At 48.6% G+C, this 23,145-nt stretch overlaps 1 long non-coding RNA gene across 3 annotated transcripts; it reads left to right on the forward strand.

The window, feature by feature from the left end:
* Nucleotides 1–852: 852 nt before the first annotated feature.
* Nucleotides 853–19,873, forward strand: LOC109496410. 3 transcript variants are annotated; one of them, XR_006593308.1, is made up of 4 exons: nt 853–1,584; nt 2,516–3,496; nt 6,273–6,403; nt 11,792–12,536. It is a non-coding gene; the product is annotated as an uncharacterized LOC109496410 (long non-coding RNA). The 3 variants fall into 3 exon arrangements; XR_002739842.2 differs by lacking the exon at nt 853–1,584 and adding an exon at nt 16,265–19,873 and having other exon boundaries at nt 3,217–3,496; nt 11,792–12,418; XR_002739843.2 differs by lacking the exon at nt 853–1,584 and having other exon boundaries at nt 3,217–3,496; nt 11,792–12,043; nt 12,245–12,534.
* Nucleotides 19,874–23,145: the final 3,272 nt, after the last annotated feature.

Below are 23,145 nucleotides of genomic sequence, written 5' to 3' on the forward strand. Positions count from 1 at the left end.
CCGACCCGACACCCAACCCCCGCACTGACCCGGACCTGACGACCCCCCCGCCCGGGGCCCCCGCCCCGACCCCCCTCCCTGACCCCGACGCGACCCCCGAACCCCGCCCGGGACCCCGCCCTGACCCCGACCCCAGACCCCCAACCCTCGCTCGGGGCCCCCCCGCCCCGGCCCCCCGCCGTGACCCCGACCTGATCCCTGATCCCCGCGCTGACCCCGACCCTACCCCCGACCCCACCCCGACCCCCCTCCCTGACCCCGACGCGACCCCCGAACCCCGCCCGGGACCCCGCCCCAACCCCCCCGACCCCCTCCCGGGGCCCCCGCCCGACCCCGGGCCCCCGCCCTGACCCCGACCCGACCCTCGGGGCCCCCGCCCCGGCCCCGGGCCCCCGCCGTGACCCGACCCTACCCCCGACCCCTGCCCTGACCCCGATGCGAACCCCTAACCCCGCCAGGGACCCCACCCCAACCCCCGCCCTGACCCCGACCCGACCCCCAACCCCCGCCCTGACCCGGACCTGACCCCCGACCCCCCCCTTGGGGCCCCCGCCATGACCCCGCCCCGACCCCGGGCCCCCTCCCTGACCCCGACCCGACACCCGATTCCGGACCCCCGCCCCAGGCCCCCGCCCCCCATCCCCCGCCTGGGGCCCCCACCCTCACCCTCACCCCGACGCAACCCACGAATCCCGAATCCCGCCCGGGGCCCCGGCCAGAGGCCCCGACCCCGGGTAACCGCCCTGACCCCGGACCCCCACATCGACCCCGGACCCCCGCCCACGGACCCTGCCCGACTCTGGACCCCCGTCCCAACATCCCCCCCCACCCCGCCCCGGGGACCCTGCCATGACCCCGGAACCCCGCCTGGGGACCTGCCCACACCCCGGACCCCCGCCTGGGAGCCCCTCCCTGACCCCAACCCAACCCTGGACCCCGGCCCGAGAGTCCTGCCTGACCATGGACCCCTGCCCGGAACCAGATCCGGACCCTGGACCCCTCCCCAAACTCTTGCCCCCCCTTCCAAGACTCCTCCCTCACCCGGACCACACCCTGGATCCCCGCCGGGTGCCTCCCCTACTCCGCCTCCGGACCCCCTCCCCAAACACCCTGCCTCACCCTGCCCGGACCCTGGACCCCTTCCCCGGAAACTCCACCGTTACCCCGACCCTTCCCTTGATCCTGCGACCCCGACCAGATCCCGGACCCCAGCCAGGGACCCCTTCCTGACCTTGCCCGACTCTGCCCAGGGGCCCTGTGTCTGTCACTTGCTAGGGACCCAGCCCGGATGCTGGACCAGAGATCCCCATCCGGACCCCCAACCCCTACCCAGTGACTGCCTAGCAGGCCCAAGACCCCCGACCCGAACCCCACCCAGATGCCAGAACCCCATGAGGGGACCGCACCCATGGGCCTCTCCCGGACCAGGGTCCCCACACACCAGACCCTGGCCCAGGAACCCCCGTTGGAGCCTTGCACAGGGCCCCCGCCTGAACCCCAGATCCGGAACTAAGACCCCTGCCCGGGACTTCCTTCCAGATCCCGCCTGGACCCGGGTCACCCACCTAGGGACCCTGCCCAGAGGTAGGATTAGAGACCCCACCCAGACAGCACCACCCACCCTACCCCAGCCCGGGGCCCCTGCCCAGACCAGAGACCTCTCCCAGAACCTGGAAGTCCTGCCCAGGGACCCCTTCCAGACCCCGGGACCCTGCCCGCACCCAACACTCCTGCACAGTGCAAAACCCTACATGGACATCCACATGAATGAATCCCTGCCCAGACCTCGCACTCCCCCATCCAGGCCCCCCACTCAAATCAGGGACCCTCACCCAGACCCCTACCAGACCACAGAAGTCCTATGAGGACCCCCGCAGGCCCCCACCCAGACTCCCGCAGGGACCCCCAGCAGACCCCGCTGGAATCACACATCCCCACACATCGTGGCTGGGGACTCCCTATGCTGCTTCTGGTCACAGTCCTGCCTGGACCCCCCCGAGCACCCCCTCCCAGACCCATGTTGGGATCACTGGAGTTTCACTGAGTCTCCCCCACAGACCCCTACCCAGAACCCCCCCACCACGATGGACACCTAAACCCGGCTACCCCACAAGGACCTCAACACTTGCCAGAACCCAAGACCCCCACTCATAGTGCCCTCAACGCCAACAGCCACCTGAATGCAGATTAGAATCTCTTACACACACACACACACACACACACACACACACACACACACACACACCCTAGGAGAGACCACCAGATCCCACACCTGTCCATAACCCTCCGGATCCCAGACCCCCACCAGGACCCGGGATCTCCCAGGACTCCCTCCCCTAGGAGGTGAACCCCCCCCCCCCCCCAGGCCTGACTGCAGGCTGCACCCTTTCACTCCTGGCCACCTGGACTGGCTTCCCATGCGAATCTAAGATGCCAGGCACACACAGCTGCTTCCTGCAACCCCCAGCCGGGTTCGGAAGGTTTCTTTCGGCCTTTGCAACCTTCTGTGCTGCAGATCGGGAAACTGAGGCCAAGAAGCCTTCCCAGGATGCCCTGTGGGACCAGAGTACATGGGCCTGCCCTGCGCGGCCAGGTGCACCCAGCATAGACCATCGGGGAGAGTCACCGTACCTGTCACCTGTGCCCCGTTCCCCACAGCAGCCCGTGCCGTGTGGGGTGGGCAGTTTGTGGCTCACCGCGTGAAAACGACGAGGGTGTGGAACCCGGGGTTCACCAGTGAGCCGCGGGATTTCTCAGCGTTTGTGCAAAAGCAGCCGGGACAGGCACGTGGTCCCCTCCTCTCCTCTTGTCCAGTCTCCCCTAAGTGCCGTATCGTGAGGCTTCTGCAGCCGTGAGCTGGGGAAGGGGACCCTGATAGCTGAGACCTTGCCCCAGATGCTTCCTGCAGTGCTTTTAGGGGACCACCCCCCCCCGAAGTCACCTTCCTGATCTGGAAGACACAGATGCTTCTTCAGTCTGGTTTTTATCACACTTGCAATAAATCACCCCAAATGCAACTGCTCCAAACGAGACACTGGTTCCACTCAAGGTCTCCCGGGGTCCAAACTGGGGCGTCCACCCACTGGGTCCCTGCGGGCATCCCCCAGACAAGGATGAGCAGGAGCGCTCGGGGGCCGTCGGCAGGGGGCAACCCTGGGCTCCTGGAGGCCCCTCTCTGGTCCCGGCGGGTGTCCCCCAGACCCCTCTTCTTGCAATGCGTGCCCCTTGCCCTCTGCCGTATCTCTGTGCCTCCAGCTGGACAAGGTTGTCTGCTTTTGAGGGCTCGCGGGATTAGAACGGTCTGAGCAGGTTAATCTAGGATTACCTGCCTATTTTCAGGTGCATAGCTAAGTGACGTCTGCAGAGTCCCCTGTGCCGTGTGACGATGCACGCTCACGGCTGCCGCGGGGACGCGGGCCCGGCCACTGGCTGGCCTGCTACAGCGTGGTCTAGAGATTCCTGTCCGTTCGAGGAGCCGCGGGCCCCACGCTTGCAGGTGGGTTGATCTGGGCCCGAAGAGGAAGGCACAAGCCCAAGGCTGAAACCCTCTGTGGGAAGACGGTGAGGCAGAACGGGGCTCCCGTGTGGTTGTCCCGCGGCCACGCCCTCCCGCAGGTGCCCCGTGCGCAGTACGAGGACCTCATGATAACCCTAAGGGCTCCGGACTGTGTTTACAGTTTTCCTTGTTTTAAAGTCGGGGGTGGGGAGGGGGGCCCCTGGGTGGCTCAGTCGGCTAAGCGACTGACTCTCGATTTCGGCTCAGGTCATGCTGTCACGGTTCTTGAGATCGAGTCTGGCCTCAGGCTCCGCACGGGGTGCGGAGACTGCTTGGGATTCTCTCTCTCTCTCCCTTGCTGTCTGCCCCTCCCCTGCTGATGCTCAATCTCTCTCTCTCTTCCAAAATGAATAAGCAAACTTAAAAAATAAAGAAATAAAAAATAAAGTGGGGGTGGGCAGAATGCAGTCTGCTAGGTAGACACGTGAGTTGGCACGTGAGGATCGTCAGCCTCCAGGCATTTTAGGAACAGGAGCACGACGCGGCCCTGGTCCCCATGGGAGGGTGTGGCAGTCTTGTTGCAATAATCCCACAAGCTGGCGGGGACCTCGGTCCTAGTGGTCAGGCGACAAGCAAGGTCTGAGCCTGGCCCCTGGGATCAGAAGGGGCGTGCGGTGAGGGGAGAGCAGAGTGGAGCGGAGAATTAATAGGTTGCTCAAGGGTCTCGAGTTCTATATGGAAGCATAGGGTATGGGGCCCGAATATTGGCCCTTACAGCATCGTGTGGTTGGGAGTGTGGCGGCCAAGGGACCTGGTGGAGGGGAGGGGGCGTTCTGGTGTTTCACTGACCGGCAAGGCCACAAACGCCGAGCCCGGCTGAGCAAGCACACGGATGTTTCCCCTACCCGTCTGGAGAGACTGTTTTAAAGCGTGTGTCCTGGAGGTGGGATCCAGAGTGGCCAGAAAAGACACACACACAAAAAAATCTGAGGCACCTGTTAAAAATGAAGATTCTGGAAAATGCTCACAGGGCAAGTGAGTCACGACGTGCTGGTAAATCCTGAAAGGAATCGGACAGAAAACTGGGGTGGACTCCAAGGTGTGGTTTTGGGGAAATGTGTTCATCCGTACGGGGGAGTATTTCTCAGCCAGGAAAAGGATCCAAGTGTGGAGGGGTGCTGTCACATGGACGGACCTCGAACACATGATGCTCGGGGCACCTGGGTGGCTCAGTCGGTTAAGCCTCAGACTCTTGGTATCGGCTCAGGTCATGATCTCACGGTTCATGACTTCGAGCCCCAAATCGGGCTCTGTACTGACAGCTTGGAGCCTGGGTCCTGCTTCGGATTCTGTGTCTCCCTCCCTTTCTGCTCCTCCCCTGCTCACGCTCTGTCTCTCTCTCTCTCTCTCTCTCAAAAATAAATAAACATTTAAAAATTTTTTTGAAAAAATTCCAGACAGTGAACATTGCAGAACTTTTGTGTTTTGCTTTCAGAACATTGCAGAACTTTTGTATTTTGTGTTTTGGTTTATGGTTTCTTTGGTTGTTTGGTTTTTCAGTTTTGGTGCAGTTTGTTTGGTTGTTTGGGTTTTTTGTTTGTTTGTTCATTCTGTTTTGTTCTGTTCTGCCTTTCGTGGTCCCTAACTGTGCAAACAGGTGCAAGACGTCAGGTGTCTCCGTGGGTGCACACAGAATAAGGGGTAAATCTGAAGTGCCCCTGGGGGAAAAGCAAGACCAGGTGTTGTTGAGGTCTGTTTCCAAGTCTGCGATCCGATGTTATTCCGTGTCTTTGTGATGAGCAGCAGGAGAAAGCAGGCAGGTGCAGCTGAATCAAGTCTGGGCGTAGGTCTTTCTCCAAAGCGGGCTGTCCTCCTGAGCCTCGAGGCGGCCTCGGGTGGCCACGGAACCCCTCTGCGAACATCTCCCATGTGCGTTGCTTCCCAGAGCACTTGGAAGGGCCCCCAGAGCACTTTACAATGGCCCCTGAGGACTCACCTTATTTTGCAACGTGCGGGATTGTATGCAATCCTGTTTATTTTGAGTGTAGACCCTTGGAGGATTTGAGAAAACACGGCCAGAGAAGTCAGAAAATGGGAAAACCTTTTTGGGCATTAGGACCTCATGTGCTCAGTGTATGCGATCTGGAAAAGTTCTGAACTCCTCGGACATTGTTCCTGCTACGACTCTAAAAATGAAGGGAAGCTAGTCATTCCTGCACCTGAAGTCTTCAACGTCATTCCTCAAATTCCTTTGCTTTAAACCTTTTGTCCCAGTCACGACCCCACCCCCACCACCCCTTCTTCTCAAGGGTCTGTTTTTGACCCTGGCTAGAAAATACTATTAATGTTCTGTTTTTCTCTTTATTTCTATTCTGGGGAAGCAAATTCTTTTCCAAGTGAGGAAATGCCTGACTCTGTTTCCCTGGGAACCTATGTAGTTGGATGTCAACGTTGATGGCCCCAGAAATTCTGTAATTATATCCCCTCCATGTTTATGGTTATGATTGAAGTTATGACTACTTTTTCCATTAAGATTTTTTTTTTTTTGTATGTTGGGTTTGCTCTCATTTTCCCAGGAGCATTTATTCCACGCGGACTCTTGGTCCCTGATTTTACTTTGTGTCCTGTATAAGTGCTCCCAATCATGTGGCCCCTGGCCATTCATTCTGAGAGAATAACAGAACTCATGGCGGGCATATCCCGCCGGGATTTGTTGGGGCCATGGTTGAGGGCTTCGAGCACGAATATTAACGTTGGGATTTTTCTTCGAGGCCAGCGGTCCTTGGGACCAACTTGTCTTGGAGCAGAACAAAGACACCCAAAGAAATGCATCGTACGCACCAGCCCCTACCTTTTGTCTGCTTTTCATTGTCCACGTAGTGGGTCCACATCCACATGAGACCCAAGGTAAGTTGCTGCTGTTTTGTGATGGAAGCCTGTGCTTGCTCAGGAGGAAACCAGAGACTGTTAACAGTGGCGGGAGCTTCAGAGGACAAGATCAATCCCACCTGTGCCCAGGAGAAGGCACAGACCCATCCAAGATGGCCGAATCTGGAAAATTCCCCACAGCACCCAACCTTTGGTTGAGTCTTCTATCTACAAGATGGCACTCACAATCCCACGCCCAGATAACACAGGTTTTAAGTACACGAGCCTTCCTCCTACAGCTTTGATTTATTTGTTTTTTTTTTTTAAGTGTTGGTATCATTTCTATGGCGAAAACCAAGATTTCTGGAATTGGATTGGCCAAGATGGAATTTAGCATCCGTGCCGGTGTCTTCCAGTAGGTTTCTGCCGGTGTCTTCCAGTAGGTTTCTGATGTTTTTGCAACATGGTTTCCCCTTTTTGTTATCACTCAGTGGCTGATATTTTCAATATCTTGTTTACAACCGGTGAGCGTCTAGCGTTAGATAATTTTTTGATGGCAAAGAAGGACTTTGGCATGGTCGTATTTACTCACACTCCTCGATTCTCCAGAGAACTTTGCGTTCAATTAAAAGTGAGGACTTCAGAAAAAAAAGGGGGGGAAGGCCGTCTGGGTGGCTCAGTCAGTTAAGCCTCCGACTTCGGCTCAGGTCATGATCTTGTGAGATCTCGCGTGATCTCGCGTGAGTTCGATCCCCCCGTCGGGCTCTGTGCTGATGGCTCAGAGCCTGGAGCCTGCTTCTGATTCTGTGTCTCCCTCTCTCTCTGCCCCTCCCCCGTTCACGCTCTGTCTCTCTCTGTCTCAAAAATAAATAAAACGTTAAAAAAATAAATAAATAAATGGTGTTCCTTTCACCTCCCCCACCTCTGTTCATTATGTAATAAAGCACATTTTATTTGTGAGAGTCCTTTCTTTGGGGTAAAACCTACATTCGGTAAAAGGCACCCATCTTGGGAGCACCATTCAATGAGTTTGGACAAATGCCCATGACCATTGGATGCCCAGACGTCAAGATGTAGAAAACTGCCATCACTCGGAAAAGTGAGTGGCACGGCCTCCCCAGTCAGCCCTCCGCCAAGAACCAATCCTTTTTTTTTTTTTTTATGTTTCTTGCAAGCAAAGTTAGTTTTGTCTGTTCTATGACTTCACATACATGGAATCACATCATAAATACTCTTGTTAAAATCTTCTGTCAGAAAATACGATGCATCTATGTTGGTCCACGTATCTGTGGTTGGTTCCTTTTTATTGCTGAGTACTATTCCATTGTATGAATATACTACAGTCTGTTTATCCATTCACCTCTTGGTGGGTGCTTGCATTGTTTATGGTTTCTAGCTATTCGGGGACATTATTTCTTCAAAAACTTTTCTGCCTCATCTCTCTCCTCATTATATATATATCTTTCTCTTCATCTCTCTCCTCATTATGTATGGATATATAATCCATACATCATATATTACATATGTATATATGTATATGTATATGTATATATACATACATATATTATAATATCATAATTATATATAACATAATATTATTACATATTAATTATGTTATTATATTACATATGTAAATGTATAAACATAATTTCATATAGATGCAGAATAAGATAATATGTAATAAGGTACAATATATACACACATGATAATACATAATATGTAAGACAATTTTATACAATACAGTAATAAGTAATAATATATATATTATAATATAATTACGTATAACAATAACTTATATTTATAATTTGTAATATATTATTATAGTATTATAATATATAATAGAATTTTTAATATGAAATTTATTGTCAAATTTGTTTCCATACAACACCCAGTGCTCATCCCAACAGGTGCCCTCCTCAGTGCCCACCCCCCACCCTTCCCTCCCTCCCACCCCCCATCAACCCTCAGTCTGTTCTCCGTTTGTTGTTTTTTTAAAATTTTTTTTAACGTGTATTTATTTTTTTTTTAATTTTTTTTTCTTTCAACGTTTTTATTTATTTTTGGGACAGAGAGGCACAGAGCATGAACGGGGGAGGGGCAGAGAGAGAGGGAGACACAGAATCAGAAACAGGCTCCAGGCTCTGAGCTGGCAGCACAGAGCCTGACACGGGGCTCGAACCCACGGACTGTGAGATCATGACCTGAGCCGAAGTCAGATGCTTAACCGACCAAGCCACCCAGGTGCCCCTGTTCTCAGTTTTTAAGGGTCTTTTACGGTTTGGTTCTCTCCCTCTCTAACTTTTTTTTCTTCCCCTCCCCCATGGTCTTCTGGTAAGTTTCTCAGGATCCACATAAGAGTGAAAACATATGGTATCTGTCTTTCTCTGTATGACTTATTTCACCTAGCATAACACTGTCCAGTTCCATCCATGTGGCTACAAAAGGCCAGATTTCATGCTTTCTCATTGCCAAGTAGTATTCCATTGTATATATAAAGCACATCTTTATCCATTCATCAGTTGATGGACATTTAGGCTCTTTCCATAGTTTGGCTATTGTTGAAAGTGCTGCTATAAACATTGGGGTACAAGTGCCCCTATGCATCAGCACTCCTGTATCCCTTGGGTGAATTCCTAGCAGTGCTATTGCTGGGTCATAGGGTGGACCTATATTTTCTTCAAAAAATTTTTTTATGTTTATGTATTTTTGAGAGAGAGGAAGAGACAGAGTGTGAGCAGCGGAGTGGTGGAGAGAGAGAGGGACACAGAATCCCAAGCAGGCTCCAGGCTCTGAGCTGTCAGCACAGAGTCCAACGTGGGACTCAAACTCACAAACCGTGAGATCATTACCTGAGCTGAAGTCGGACACTCAGCCGACTGAGCCACCCAGATGCCCCAAGGGGTAGTTCTATTATTAATTTTTTGAGGAACCTCCACACTGTTTTCCAGAGCGGCTGCACCAGTTTGCATTCCCACCAATGGTGCAAGAGGGTTCCCGTTTCTCCACATCCTCTCCAGCATCTATAGTCTTCTGATTTGTTCATTTTAGCCACTCTGACTGGCATGAGGTGATATCTCATTTTAGTTTCGAATTGTATTTCTCTGATGATGAATGACGATGAGCATCTTTTCATGTGCTTGTTGGCCATCCGGATGTCTTCTTTAGAGAAGTGTCTATTCATGTTTTCTGCCCATTTCTTCACTGGATTATTTGTTTTTCGGGTGTGGAGTTTGGTGAGTTCATTATAGATTTTGGATACTAGCCCTTTGTCTGATATGTCATTTGCAAATATCTTTTCCCATTCCATTGGATGCCTTTTAGTTTTGTTGATTGTTTCCTTTGTAGTGCAGAAGCTTTTTATCTTCATGAGGTCCCTATAGTTCATTTTTGCTTTTAATTCGCTAGCCTTTGGGGATGTGTCAAGTAACAAATTGCTACGGCTGAGGTCAGAGAGGTCTTTTCCTGTTTTTTCCTCTAGGGTTTTGATGGTTTCCTGTCTCACATTCAGGTCCTTTATCCATTTTGAGTTTGTTTTTGTGAATGGTGTGAGAAAGTGGTCTAGTTTCAATCTTCTGCATGTTGCTGTCCAGTTCTCCCAGCACCATTTGTTAAAGAGACTGTCTCTTTTTCATTAGGATACTTTTTCCTGCTTTGTCAAAGATTAGTTGGCCATAGTTTTGTGGGTCTAATTCTGGAGTTTCTATTCTATTCCATTGGTCTATGTGTCTGTTTTTGTGCCAATACCATGCTGTCTTGATGATGACAGCTTTGTAGTAGAGGCTAAAGTCTGGGATTGTGATGCCTCCTGCTTTGGTCTTCTTCAAAATCACTTTGGCTATTCGGGGCCTTTTGTGGTTCCATATGAATTTTAGGATTGCTTGTTCTAGTTTCGAGAAGAATGCTGGTGCAATTTTGATTGGGATTGCATTGAATGTGTAGATAGCTTTGGGTAGTATTGACATTTTAACCATATTTATTCTTCCATCCCATGAGCACGGAATGTTTTTCCATTTCTTTGTGTCTTCTTCAATTTCCTTCATAAGCTTTCTATAGTTTTCAGCATAAAGATTTTTTACATCTTTGGTTAGGTTTATCCCTAGGTATTTTATGCTTCTTGGGGCAATTGTGAACGGAATCAGTTTCTTTATTTGTCTTTCTGTTGTTTCATTATTAGTGTATAAAAATGCAACTGATTTCTGTACATTGATTTTGTATCCTGCGACTTTGCTGAATTCATGTATCAGTTCTAGCAGACTTTTGGTGGAGTCTGTCGGATTTTGTGACTTACTTCCTTTTGCAGTGAGGCCTGTGAAAATGAGGTGATTTGGGAAAATTGTGCAATGATTGCAATTTTATGATGTGGAAGTTTGCTCATGGTGAAAGATCTTCATGGCTCAATAGTGGATATTTTATTGTAAGGGAAACAGACTGTCTTACTTTTATTATTTTTATGATAAAGAGAACTTTTATTTTTTTATTATAAAGGGAACATACTGTCTTTCTTTTGTTTTTTTTAAGCTTTTTGGATGTTTATTTATTTTTGAGAGAGAGAGAGAGAGACAGAGTGCAAGCAGGGGAGGGGCAGAGAGAGAGGGAGACACAGAATGTGAAGCAGGCTCCAGGCTCTGAGCTGTCAACACAGAGCCTGACACAAGTTTCGAACTCATGAACCATGAGATCATGACCTGAGCTGAAGTCGGATGCTTAACCGACTGAGCCACCCAGGCACCCCATGACATTCCGGATTTTTTTTATACTTTGCATGGTGCGTGCTGTGTGTTCTGAGCGGTGAACACACCTCAGTGAAGTCACCGCCTGTGTGCATGTGGGCACCACCACCTTGGACGGATGCCATGTCCCCTACACGGTCCTACAGAACCAGTGACTCATCCCCCAGCCTGTAAATGGGTGGGCCACCTGCAGGGTTTCCACTTACCAGATTGTCCCAAGATCCGCAGGGATGGGGAAGAGTGAAGTGTACCTGGGTGGGATCAGAGGTCACCGGGTTTGCTGTGTTCCCCGAAACACAAAGAGGTGAGGTCGGTGAGGGCCACTTAAAATAAGGACAAAATACACTGTGCAGATTATAAAAGGTATTTAGAAAAGCCTCATGCGTGAAGCCCTGGGCTGTGAGACACGGGTGATTATTGCCATTTTAAAACCTTCCTTCAGGGCGCCTGGGTGGCGCAGTCGGTTAAGCGTCCGACTTCAGCCAGGTCACGATCTCGCGGTCCGTGAGTTCGAGCCCCGCGTCAGGCTCTGGGCTGATGGCTCGGAGCCTGGAGACTGTTTCCGATTCTGTGTCTCCCTCTCTCTCTGCCCCTCCCCCGTTCATGCTCTGTCTCTCTCTGTCCCAAAAATAAATAAACGTTGAAAAAAAAATTAAAAAAAAAAAAACCTTCCTTCGTGCATTCACTCTTTCATCAGGCTTTTCATCACGCCAGATGTACCCATCACGTGCTTGGACCCCAGGACAATCGCCAGCAGAGCACCGCTCGTGTGTACCTACTGTCCTTGACTTGGATGATTTCCTCATTTTTAGAAGGATGAACTGGCCTCTGTTTGCAGAGCACTCAGTCCAAATGCGTTTTTAGAAAGCAAGCCTGTTGCCTCTTGGATTAGAAAGCAAGCCTGTTGCCTCTTGGATTAGTTCAATACAATACCTGGAACCAGACCCCGGTGAGGCTTTGTCTTACGCAATTGACATGTGAATCTAATGTAATTTTGAATATGTACGTGTATAATGTACACGTATATGATTTATATGTGTTATCTTAACTAAAACACTTTAAAAGATGCATATTACATTGCCGTATTTCCTAGCCTGCTTAAGGCTGTCTCTGCCTCTCTCCCTGCTCGTGCTCTCTCTCTAAAATAAAGTTTAAAAAAAGATTTGCTGTCATCCTGGGGCCACAGGCCATCATCATCAGGTGGAGCCAACCTGCAGCCAGGTGAGCTGGCTTTACACAGGACAGGTGCCTGCCGGTGACACCCCCCAAGAGATATTCCTCCGGAGCAGACGGATTATACAGATGGGAACTCACACTCTATCTGGTAAGGAGACTTCCTTCCACCTCTTTACAGAAGTCTTCTTGCCTGGACATGATTTGGGGGCTAGGAACGTGTACAGTGGGGGGTTCCACTAAGGCGGTGTTTGCTGCTCTTGCGACTGGGGGGGTCCGGGGAGGGCTGGCACATGCAAATGATTTGATAAATAACATGCAAACTTTCTACCAGAGAGAAATGAATAGCATTTGTGAGCCAATAACTAGACACCTGGTGGAAAGAAGGTCATTATTTTGTGTCTGAAAGTTGCTTTCAAAGCTCTGCATGGCTGATCCAAACTTTAAAAAGGCACCTGGGTGGCTCAATTGGTTAAGTGTCCAACTTCAGTCAAGTCATGATCTCCCAGTTTGTGGGTTCAAGCCCCACGTCGGGATCTGTGCTGACAGCTCAGACCCTGGAGCCTGCTTCGCATTCTGTGTCTCCCTCTCTCTCTGCCCCCTCTCCCCAAAATAAACAAATAAATTAATTAAAATAATAAGTTAATTTTAAAAATTAAAAAATAAATCAATTAAGAAATTAAAATTATAGGGGCGCCTGGGTGGCTCAGTCGGTTAAGCGTCCGACTTCAGCTCAGGTCATGATCTCGCGGTCCGTGAGTTCGAGCCCCGCGTCGGGCTCTGGGCTGATGGCCCAGAGCCTGGAGCCTGGTTCCGATTCTGTGTCTCCCTCTCTCTCTGCTCCCCGCCCCGTTCATGCTCTGTCTCTCTCTGCCTCAAAAATAAATAAACGTTAAAAAAAATTTAAAAAAATGTCAAAAACTCTTATTAAAAAAAAAAGAAATTAAAATTATAAAAATAATTAATTAAAAAGACCAACAGAAAGGAATATTTCAAGCTCCATGAAGTTGCCACTATTTTTCTTGTCTTCTGGACTCTTTTGTGTGGTTTCAAGGTCACTGGATGTGCTATCCAAAGTTCATCACTGTCCACGTGGCACTTGGCAGGTCACTGCCCCTGTCTGGCCTGGATTTCCTTATCTGCACAATGAACAGGGTAGACAATGGACCTTTGGGATTTGCCCCAACATTGACATTCTGTTTGTGTCTTCACTAAGATGTGTCCTGACATTTTTTAATTTTTTTTTAATGTTTACTTACATATTTTTTGAGAGAGAGAGAGATACAGAGTATGACTGGGGGAGGGGAACAGAGAGAGGGAGACACAGAATCCTAAGCAGGCTCCAGGCTCCGAGCCATCAGCACAGAGCCCGACGCAGGGTTCAAACTCATGAACCGTGAGATCATGACGTGAGCCCAAGTCAGACACTCAACCAACTGCATACACGTACCCATGCACACGTACACACACACACACACACACACACACAGGGATGGAAATCCCATGAGAACTTTGATTATGCTGAGGTACTCTTTACCACATTTCCAGTGGCCAGAACAGAGCTTGGCACATATGATGTGCTCATGAAATAGTTAATGAGTGAATGTGTTATGGGATGAATTGTGTCTCCCCCAAAGATATTTTGAAGTTCCAACCCCCGGAACTGGTGACTGTGACCTTCTTTGGAAATAGGGTGTTTGTAGAGATAATGAGTTGAGATAGTCCTTCTGGATTAGGATGGGTCCTAATCCAACAACTGGTGTACTTATAAAAAGAGGGAAATTTGATGATGACTGGGTGGCTCAGTCCATTAAGTGTCCAACTCTTGAGTTAACGTCAGGTCATGATCTCATGGTTCATGAGTTCAAGTCCCACGTTGGGTTCTGCGATGACAGTGTGGAACCTGCTTGGGATTTTCTCTCTCTCTCTCTTTCTCTCTCTCTCTCTCCCTCAAAATAAATAAACTTAAAACTTTTTTTAAAAAGAGGGAAATTCAGACACAAGGAAAGATGTCCATGTTACAGCAGAGAGACATGGGAGTGATGTGTTGACAAACCAAGGCATGTCAAGGGTTGTGGGCAACACCAGAAGCTGTGACGAGAGGGAGGAACAGATTCTCCCCTTGGGCCCCAAGACACAACCAGCCCAGCAGGCACATTCGTCTTGTCTTCTGGCCTCCAGAACTATAAGGAAACACCGGGAGATTGTGACCTGAGCCGAAGTCAGATGCTCAACCCACTGAGCCACCCAGGTGCCTGCAGTCTTGATTTTAAAAGAATAAGACAAAATCATTGGTTCTTCCATATTTGGGACAAACTCAGACTTTGGAAGAGACATGTATGAGAATTTTTTAAAACAAATCAATAAGTAGCTTGAAAAGTCTTGTCATTCAACCCATAAGAAGCAGGAAGCTTACCAAGAGAGAAAATACAAGTTCTGTCTCTGGATTTCATGAGCCAGGAATTCACTCTCCTGTTTCGTATCTTATTTGACTTATCCCCGTGTTAATTATTGGAGCTTGGTCTCTAGGGCATGTGTGCGGAGGGCTCCATGTTTTTAATTGAACAAATAAATTATTCATCTTAGCTTATTTCCTGTTCTGAGTGTTTCTGTGGAGGTAGATGAAAGCTACTTTATATAACAGATCTGGCTGCCAAATCAGTAGTCTTTACATGTCCCTGCCTTCCCGCTGAAACCGCAAGTCCAGACTCGATGTTCACTTCTGTTTTGCACATTTAAATTCTTCTATTTTGAAAGGATATATATATATATATATATATATATATATATATACACACACACACATATATATGTGTGTGTGTGTGTGTATACATATATATATGCAGATAGGTATATAGATATGATGGATGGATAGATAGATATGATGGATAGATAAACAGATACAGATAGATAAATATGATGGATGGATGGATGGACGGACAGATATATATGATGTATGGGTGGATGGGTGGATGGATGGATGGATGGATGGATGGATGGAATCAAAGATAGATAGATAGATAGATAGATAGATAGATAGATAGATAGATATGATGGATCAATGGATGGATGGATGGATGGATGGATGGATTGACAGATAAGATAGATATGATGTATGGGTGGATAGATGGATGGAATCATAGATAGATAAATAGATAGATTAGATAGATAGATATCATGGATGGACAGACAGATAAGTTAGATATGATGTATGGGTGGATGGATGGAATCATAGATAGATAGATAGATAGATAGATAGATAGATATGATGGATCAATGGATGGATGGATGGATGGATGGATGGATGGATGGATTGACAGATAAGATAGATATGATGTATGGGTGGATAGATGGATGGAATCATAGATAGATAAATAGATAGATAGATAGATAGATAGATAGATAGATAGATAGATACATATGATGTATGGACAGACAGATAAGATAGATATGATGTATGGGTGGATGGATGGAATCATAGATAGATAGATAGATAGATAGATAGATAGATAGATATGATGATGGACAGATAAGATAGATATGATGTATGGGTGGATGGATGGAATCATAGATAGATAGATAGATAGATAGATAGATATGATGATGGACAGATAAGATAGATATGATGTATGGGTGGATGGATGGAATCATAGATAGATAGATAGATATGATGATGGACAGATAAGATAGATATGATGTATGGGTGGTTGGATGGATGGATGGATGGATGGATGGATGGATGGATGGACGGACAGATAAGATATATGATTTATGGGTGGATAGATGGATGGAATCATAGATAGATAGTTAGAATAATAGATAGACAGACAGACTTGGCCCATCAAATTCCCGATGGATTTTTAGGCATGCACAGGCCCCCACCCATATGTTAAAGAGACAAGGAGTCGTCTTCTCTTGAGAATAAACCATGAAACTTTATCATCCAATGTGGCATGACACCAGACAAAAATTTTTAAAAAGGTTCTGTTGCTCACAGGGAAGCTGCAAAAATATTTTGACATCCTGAAAGCTGGTTCCTGTTAGCAGATCTCTTCCTGTTAAAGTAAAAGAAGGGGGGAAAAAAGGAAAGAAAGAAAAGCAAGTCTGTCTTAAAACCTACCCTTGATTTAGAAAGAGACCATCTTCTGGAAGCATTGTTCATCTCCCGACCATCAGATAACATTGCTGATTCATCACGTCAGATCCTTTTCTCTTATTTTTATGAAAGGACATCATTGAGCCAGTGCCTTTTGGGGCCATCTCTTGAGTTCCATGTGTTTTGCCCCACGTGTGCATCCAGAAAACTGCACCATGGATGCAGATGAGCCAAAGGCTTTGGGTGTGAGGGAGCAGGACGACCGGGTGCCGAGGGAGCTCAGACATCAGGACTCACCTTGACCAGGAGCAGGTGCAAGGAACAGGTGTATCTGCTCTGTGTTTGGTTGAAGCCACCAAGGAAAGAAGCAAAGACACATCCATGATCGAGTCCCTGGAAGAAGGACTCAGGCTCAGGGGTCCGTGCTGGCCCACCAGGAGTAGAGACTGGAATGTCACCCAGACTACAACCACTGGCCCAAGGATTGGGGTTGCATCTTCTGGACGCTCTAGGTGCTTCTCCCAAGGGACCACCATCTTTTGGCCTCCGTGGCACCAATAGCAATGATGTGGCCTCCAGGTGAAGGTGAGACACCCAGGTGTTTAAGACATGGCAGCACGAAGGGGAGAAGAAAATCCAGAGACAGGAAGCTGAGGCTCATGAGAAGCGTGAGCCCCTATGGTTTACCCATTCTCCGATGAGTAAAGACCATCACGGCATTGAAAACCCAGTAATGTGACCCAGGGTCATCTCCCAGTGCACACCCCATTCATGGCTCACACAGACTGGATTTGCCCTCCCGTCTACATGAGCCCCCACCGGGAACCCACTCTCGTCCTCCACAGGTGCTGAGCGAGACCTTCCGGGCCCCACCAAGAGGTGGTCTCTTCTGTTTGTCACGGTGCTGAATCTGCTCCTCCCAGGGGGCTGGCTGGTCCCTCCTCCCCACTCCTCTGATGTTCCATCTAACGTTTCTTGAGGTGCTTGTCTACTGCCCGTGTGTACGCCCATGTACCTGTACCTAGATAGCCTTACCTGTCCACCTGCACCTGTACTATACCTGTATCTACATATCTATTCCTGTACTGACAGGTATGTGTCTGTACCTACACTTTTACCTATAGCCATTTCTATATACCTACATGCACACGCCTTTACCTATGTGTATACCTGCGCTTCTGTGTATACACCTATATGTATACATTTACCCATATGCATTTCTATACATCTCTGTCTCTACCCCTCCATCAACACCAGACCTGTATCTACAGCTGTATACTTGTATCTGTCCCTATACCTGTTTCTATAGAGCTTTATCTATGTGTACTTTGACTTCTATGCCTACACCTATACTATATATTTATAGCTCTGTGATTATGTTTATTCTATACCTATATCTATACCTATGCTTGTATCTCTATACTGATGCTATACCTATATCACAAGTGTGTTTATAGTTGCACGTGCACCTCTATACCTATACCTCTACAATGCACACCTACACCTGCCTGCATCTCTCTGTCTCTATCTCTATCCCTTTACTCCACCTCCATAGGCATATGTGTGTATGTCTGAGTCTCTACTTCTATCTCTGTATCTCTATATAGCACTATCTCTCTGTATTGTGCACCTCAAATGCTGTTTGCACTACAGATGTATAAGCACAGTGCCTAGATCGGCCCATGCATGGAGTAGGATGTCAGACACTGTGAGGTGTTAGACATGGAAATGTCTTCCTATTTTTCCAAAAGAAGGAAGGAAGGAGGAATGCAGTGGTGAGGAGATAAGCAGCCAGAGACGAACAAGGCTCCTGTTCATTGATGACAGAGGGACCTCATGAGGAGTCCGGATCCCAGGATAGATGTGTCATCCATGTTTTAATGGAGTCATGGCACGCATCCCATTACTGATACTCTCGTTGTCTTGTCCCACCAGACTGTGGGCTCCTTAGGAGAGAAGATGGCTGATCTTTGTTTGTCTTCTTGGGATCGGTCATGGTGCTGGCTAGGCATTCAATACACCTGTGCTGAGCTGAATAAATGTAGACGTTGTTCCAGTCCTAAAGTGAAGAGTAAAGTCAAAGAGGCTGGCAAATCCTAATGTATATTTGTGCAGTTGTTTGATTAAGGCTTATCATGCCAAGTAGAGTCAGGCTCCAAGGAGGTGGGAAACTCATCTCTCTTGTGTCCTTGTTTCATCCCAATACCTAGTACTGTGCCTGGCATGCGTGCCCAAGAGGCTCCGAAAACAGAAGCGAAGGATCCAGAGAGTGGTATCATTTCAGCTCCGTTGGGTGAGGAAGCAGAGAAGGACTTCCCTCCTTCAGGGAAACATCTCTGAAGATCCAATGACACGAGTCCCAGAGGAAGCATGTGGGTAATCCTGTCCTGATTTTTGTAAGGAAATGTTGAGTGTCTCCAACCAATGGAAGAATTCGGGAGTGGATGAGAAATGGAGGCCCCCAAAATAGAAGCCCATTGGCCAAAGTCAAGGGCTTTGGACTTTTGGACTATGTGCCTGGAGAGCTCCCTCCACCATTTGTTACAGAACTCAAGCGGAGCGTTGACGTGGCTGACATTGAATTTCTCGTGTCCTGTGCCTCCCATGTGCTCTCAGCTCGAAAGGATGAGGTCAAGGTTTACCTTTCTAGCTGGCAAATGGTTTTCGCAGTTCCACCGGGAGGCTGTTGGCAGGGGGAAGAGGCCATCACTTCTCTGCAATGGTCCTTTGTGTATGTATGTGATCAGCACTAACTTTCTTGGGTTTTACCCCAATGAGTCTTGGTCCCTTGCCTGGTGCTGCAGATTTTAATACTAACGCTATAGCTACCGTGACAATTGAAATGAGACCCTGTGAGCAGACAGCCTGGCATGTGGAAGAGCATGTCTCCTTTCCTGCCGTTGAAACGCTTTAATTTTACTCCCCACCGAGCTTCGGATCCACAGTCTTTCCCTCTTTGGTAATACTGAATTTCAAGTGACTTCTCTCTCAACCAAGGGAGACATTCCCAGTTGGTGTGCTTGCCACTGAACTTATTCAAGGGAACAATTTGGAGACCTTGGATGGAAACCCCAGATGCGCCTGACCTGCCCGCCATTTACGGAGTTTTATTTATTCACTGGGGTCTTTGCTGTGCCTGAGACTAAGTGGAGATGTCTGTCAGAAGTGGTCTGTTTTCTAAGATGTTCACTGAGGTTGACTTGGTAACATTTTCCGTGTGCACTCGCTTAAGAGGCTGTTGTGTGGTGTGCATCTTATCCCAAATTTTGTCTTCTCCCAACTGGATATTTAAAGTAAAAGAACGAAATCTTGCCATTGGCAACAACGCGGATGAAACTAGAGATTATTGTGCTAAGCAAAGTAAGTCAGTCAGAGAAAGACAGATGTCATGTGATTTCATTCATATGTGGAACTTAAGGAATACAACAGATGAATGTAGGTGAAGGGAAGGAAAAATAAGATAAAAACAGGGAGGCAAACCATAAGAGACTCTTAAATACAGAGAGCAAACTGAGGGTTGATGGGGTGGGGGGATGAGCTAAATGGGTGATGGGTATTACGGAGGGCACTTTTCAGGATGAGCACTGGGTGTCATACGTAAGGGATGAATCACTGGGTTCTATTCCTCAAGCCAAGACTACACCGTATGTTAACTTGAATTTAAATAAATAAATTTAAGAAAATTAAGTAGCCTTGATTACAGTTCACATCCATGGTATTTCCACATTGTTCACATTTGGTTTCTACGTCATCAATGGAAGATTGAACCGGCGGGGGTGAGGGGGGGATTGTTTTGCAAGGCTAGAATCAGAAACCAGTGTGAAGTTTTATGCCTACTCATAGATTAACCGTGTATCTGGCTCGGAAAAGCTGAACGTACAAAACTCCATTGAAATTCCAATATGGCGGCTCAATATTTCCTTCTATTTGTGACATGGTTCCCCATACATCGAGAGCATCCCTTGGTCATGCCCAATGCCTGGAGAAAATAGAGCCTTTTTGGGACTTACAGGACGTAGGAGAGAGATTTCAAATGACCTGACTTAGTAGGCTGTTTAAAAAAAAAAAAAGGAAAGAAAAAAGCAACGAGAATGAAGCATTATTTGAAAAGCTAATTATAACTCACTTATTCCACTGACTAAATCAGGTCCCTGTTGGTCTGGTATTGATACTCTAGTATTATAACCTTTTGAGCGCCAATGACAATTCAGCTTTGGAAGCCCTCGTGATACAAAGCTGGGCATAGAGTAAGTTCCAACAGTGGGAGATTCGCGGATGTGATCTGTGCGTGTCTCGTCCTTCAAACACTTTCTCTTGCCGTAAGCTGTGTTTTTGTCATATCTAATTTGCCTGGCTGTTCAGGAATTTTCGTTCCATTAGGATTTATCCCTTTGAAGCCCCACTGCTCTCGCAGTGAATCCTTCAACGGCGTCAACATCCCGCTGAGTCTGCCGCGGTTGGGGTGGGATTGTCTGGACACAATTCCTGAGCCGCGTTCCGCCTTTGTGTCGCCTTGTAAGCCGGCCCCTGACTGTGTCTTAGATCCAGTCTTCGAGTCCCGTTCTGGTTTTGCACCATGATTGTGTGCTTTCTGTTTGGGACTGTGACACCTTCCACTTGAAGTAAAGCTTGTGTCTTGTTTTTACGAGCAGAGACTGTGGTCCATGTAGACGTGGGAGCTCAGCTTGGCCTCTGCGTCAACATTTGGCTGGAATTGACGCTAGAGGCAGGTGTGTGGTTTTCTACTTTATTTTTACATGTATGGCATCGCCTTCTTTTTGTGCCTCTGCCCCCGTAGAGATGTAAACGAAGGACATGGTTCCAAGTTCAGCGGGCGTGGTGCCATCTTGGTTTGATTTCCATGCCCTTCCTGCTACGGTGGGACGATGCTGCCTGGCTGGGTGGTGACCATGGGCAAAGTCAACAACCAGGGAAGTTGAACAATGACCCTTATTGATTGGACCTCGCCACACAGCTGCTAGAAATGACTGGAAATTCGAGCAGGATGTCCCAGTATTTGCCATCAGCAACAGCAGGTGTCGGTTGGGGTCATCTCCCCAAAACTGATAGTTGTGGGAGCCTTGTATTGGAGCTGTGGATTCTGTGCAGGATTGGGAGTGGAGCATCTATGTGGTGGCGGGCAGGCTCCAGAAGGGCCCCCCCGTGATCCCCACCCCATAATATTCACAGCCTTGCGTCATCCGGTCCCCGTGACTACGGGAGGGACACTGTGCCTGTTCTAAGCAACACAATGTGTGACATCTGTGACTTTGCTGCTCAGCAGGAGATCACTAATGCACCCGCAGAGACTCTGGGACTAGAAATACAGGTTTCTGCAAAAAGACCAGTGTTGTGTTTCGGGGGTGGGGTTTCGGTGCCTCCTACTAGGTTGTGTGGCTCTGGAGATGTCCACAGCGTGCTCTCCGCTGGGTGACATCTTCCCAAGCGAAGAAAGCTTTCCACCTGACTGGCTGACCCACCCCGCTGGCTTCTCCCAAGACTTTGCAGGGATTGTCCCAGACCCCTGAGCGGGGGGACAGGCACTCAGACCCCACACACACTCGTGTCCTGTGTGTTGGTCTTTTTTTAAAAAAAACGGGTCTTGTACACTCAAGCCTCCTTCCGGATTTTGGCTCTCTGTTCACCAACAGACACCCCCAGGGGATGTGGGTGTCGAGCGGATGTCCTGCCATAGCCTGTGATAATGCAGAATTATGCCCGAGGCAGTGAGCCTGTGACAGACCCTGTCACCTCTGCGCCCAGGAAGACACATGTTTCTGTTGAGCAGGAAAATTGAATTTGGCATCTCATTAACACTCACGGGTGTTTTTTTGCGTTTTTTTTTTTTTTTGGTGGTTGTTAGTTTAAAAATTGTGCAGGAAGGTGGGATATTTTGCAAGTGGAAAAATACCGTGGGCACACACACACCAGTGTCTGCTCACACACACGCGGTGGGTCAACCATAGGTGTGAAGGCATTCAGCCAAGTGTGAGTTCAACGCACCTGAGTCCAGACAGAGGGCTCCACACGCAAGGTCAGGAGCCGGCAAACTCTTGTCTACACTGCCTGCAGCAAAATGAGGCCTGGAGGTGGACAGCCATCAGGGTTGCCTGGGGTCCAGCCGCAAACAAGCGTGCTCTCGCAGAGCAGACGGTGCTCATTCCTTGATTCTTGAAGCCACCTTGCAACCCCAGCAATCCCACAGCCCTCGTCCCTGCAAGGTGAGGACCCGTTCTCGCGGATGTGACCCTGTCCCACCGAACCGTGGTCAGCATCCCCGCCCTGCTCACCTCCCGCCCGAAACTCACCACCCGGAAGCATTTTTCTCCCAAATACCGGTAACCTCCCAGCTCCTGTTGTGTGGCCGAGTTGCGCGTCTTAGCTTGACTGGGCCACGGGTGCCCAGACATTTTGATAAATGTGATTCTGGGTGCTGTGGCTTGGAGGGTGTTTCTGGATGAGAGGAGCATTGGGGTGGGGGGGGGGGCAGGGAGGTCAGTAAAGCAGACGGCTTTGCCTGTGTGGGTGGGCCTCGTCTAATCAGGTGACGGTCTGCACAGAAAAAAAAAGGAAAAGTAGGAAGAAGGGAACATTCTTTCTTCATGATTGTTTGAGCTGGGAAATCTGTCTCCTTGTCCTGCTTCTGGACCAGCACATACACATTGGCTCCGCCGGGCCTCCAGTTTGCAAATGGGAGATCGTGGGGCTTCTCTACCTCCGTAACTATGTGTTCCAATTCCTTATCATATGTATCTTTGTATGCATCTATCTATATATCCATT

The sequence above is a fragment of the Felis catus genome, chromosome X, assembly GCF_018350175.1.
Source record: "Felis catus isolate Fca126 chromosome X, F.catus_Fca126_mat1.0, whole genome shotgun sequence".
Taxonomy (NCBI): domain Eukaryota; kingdom Metazoa; phylum Chordata; class Mammalia; order Carnivora; family Felidae; genus Felis; species Felis catus.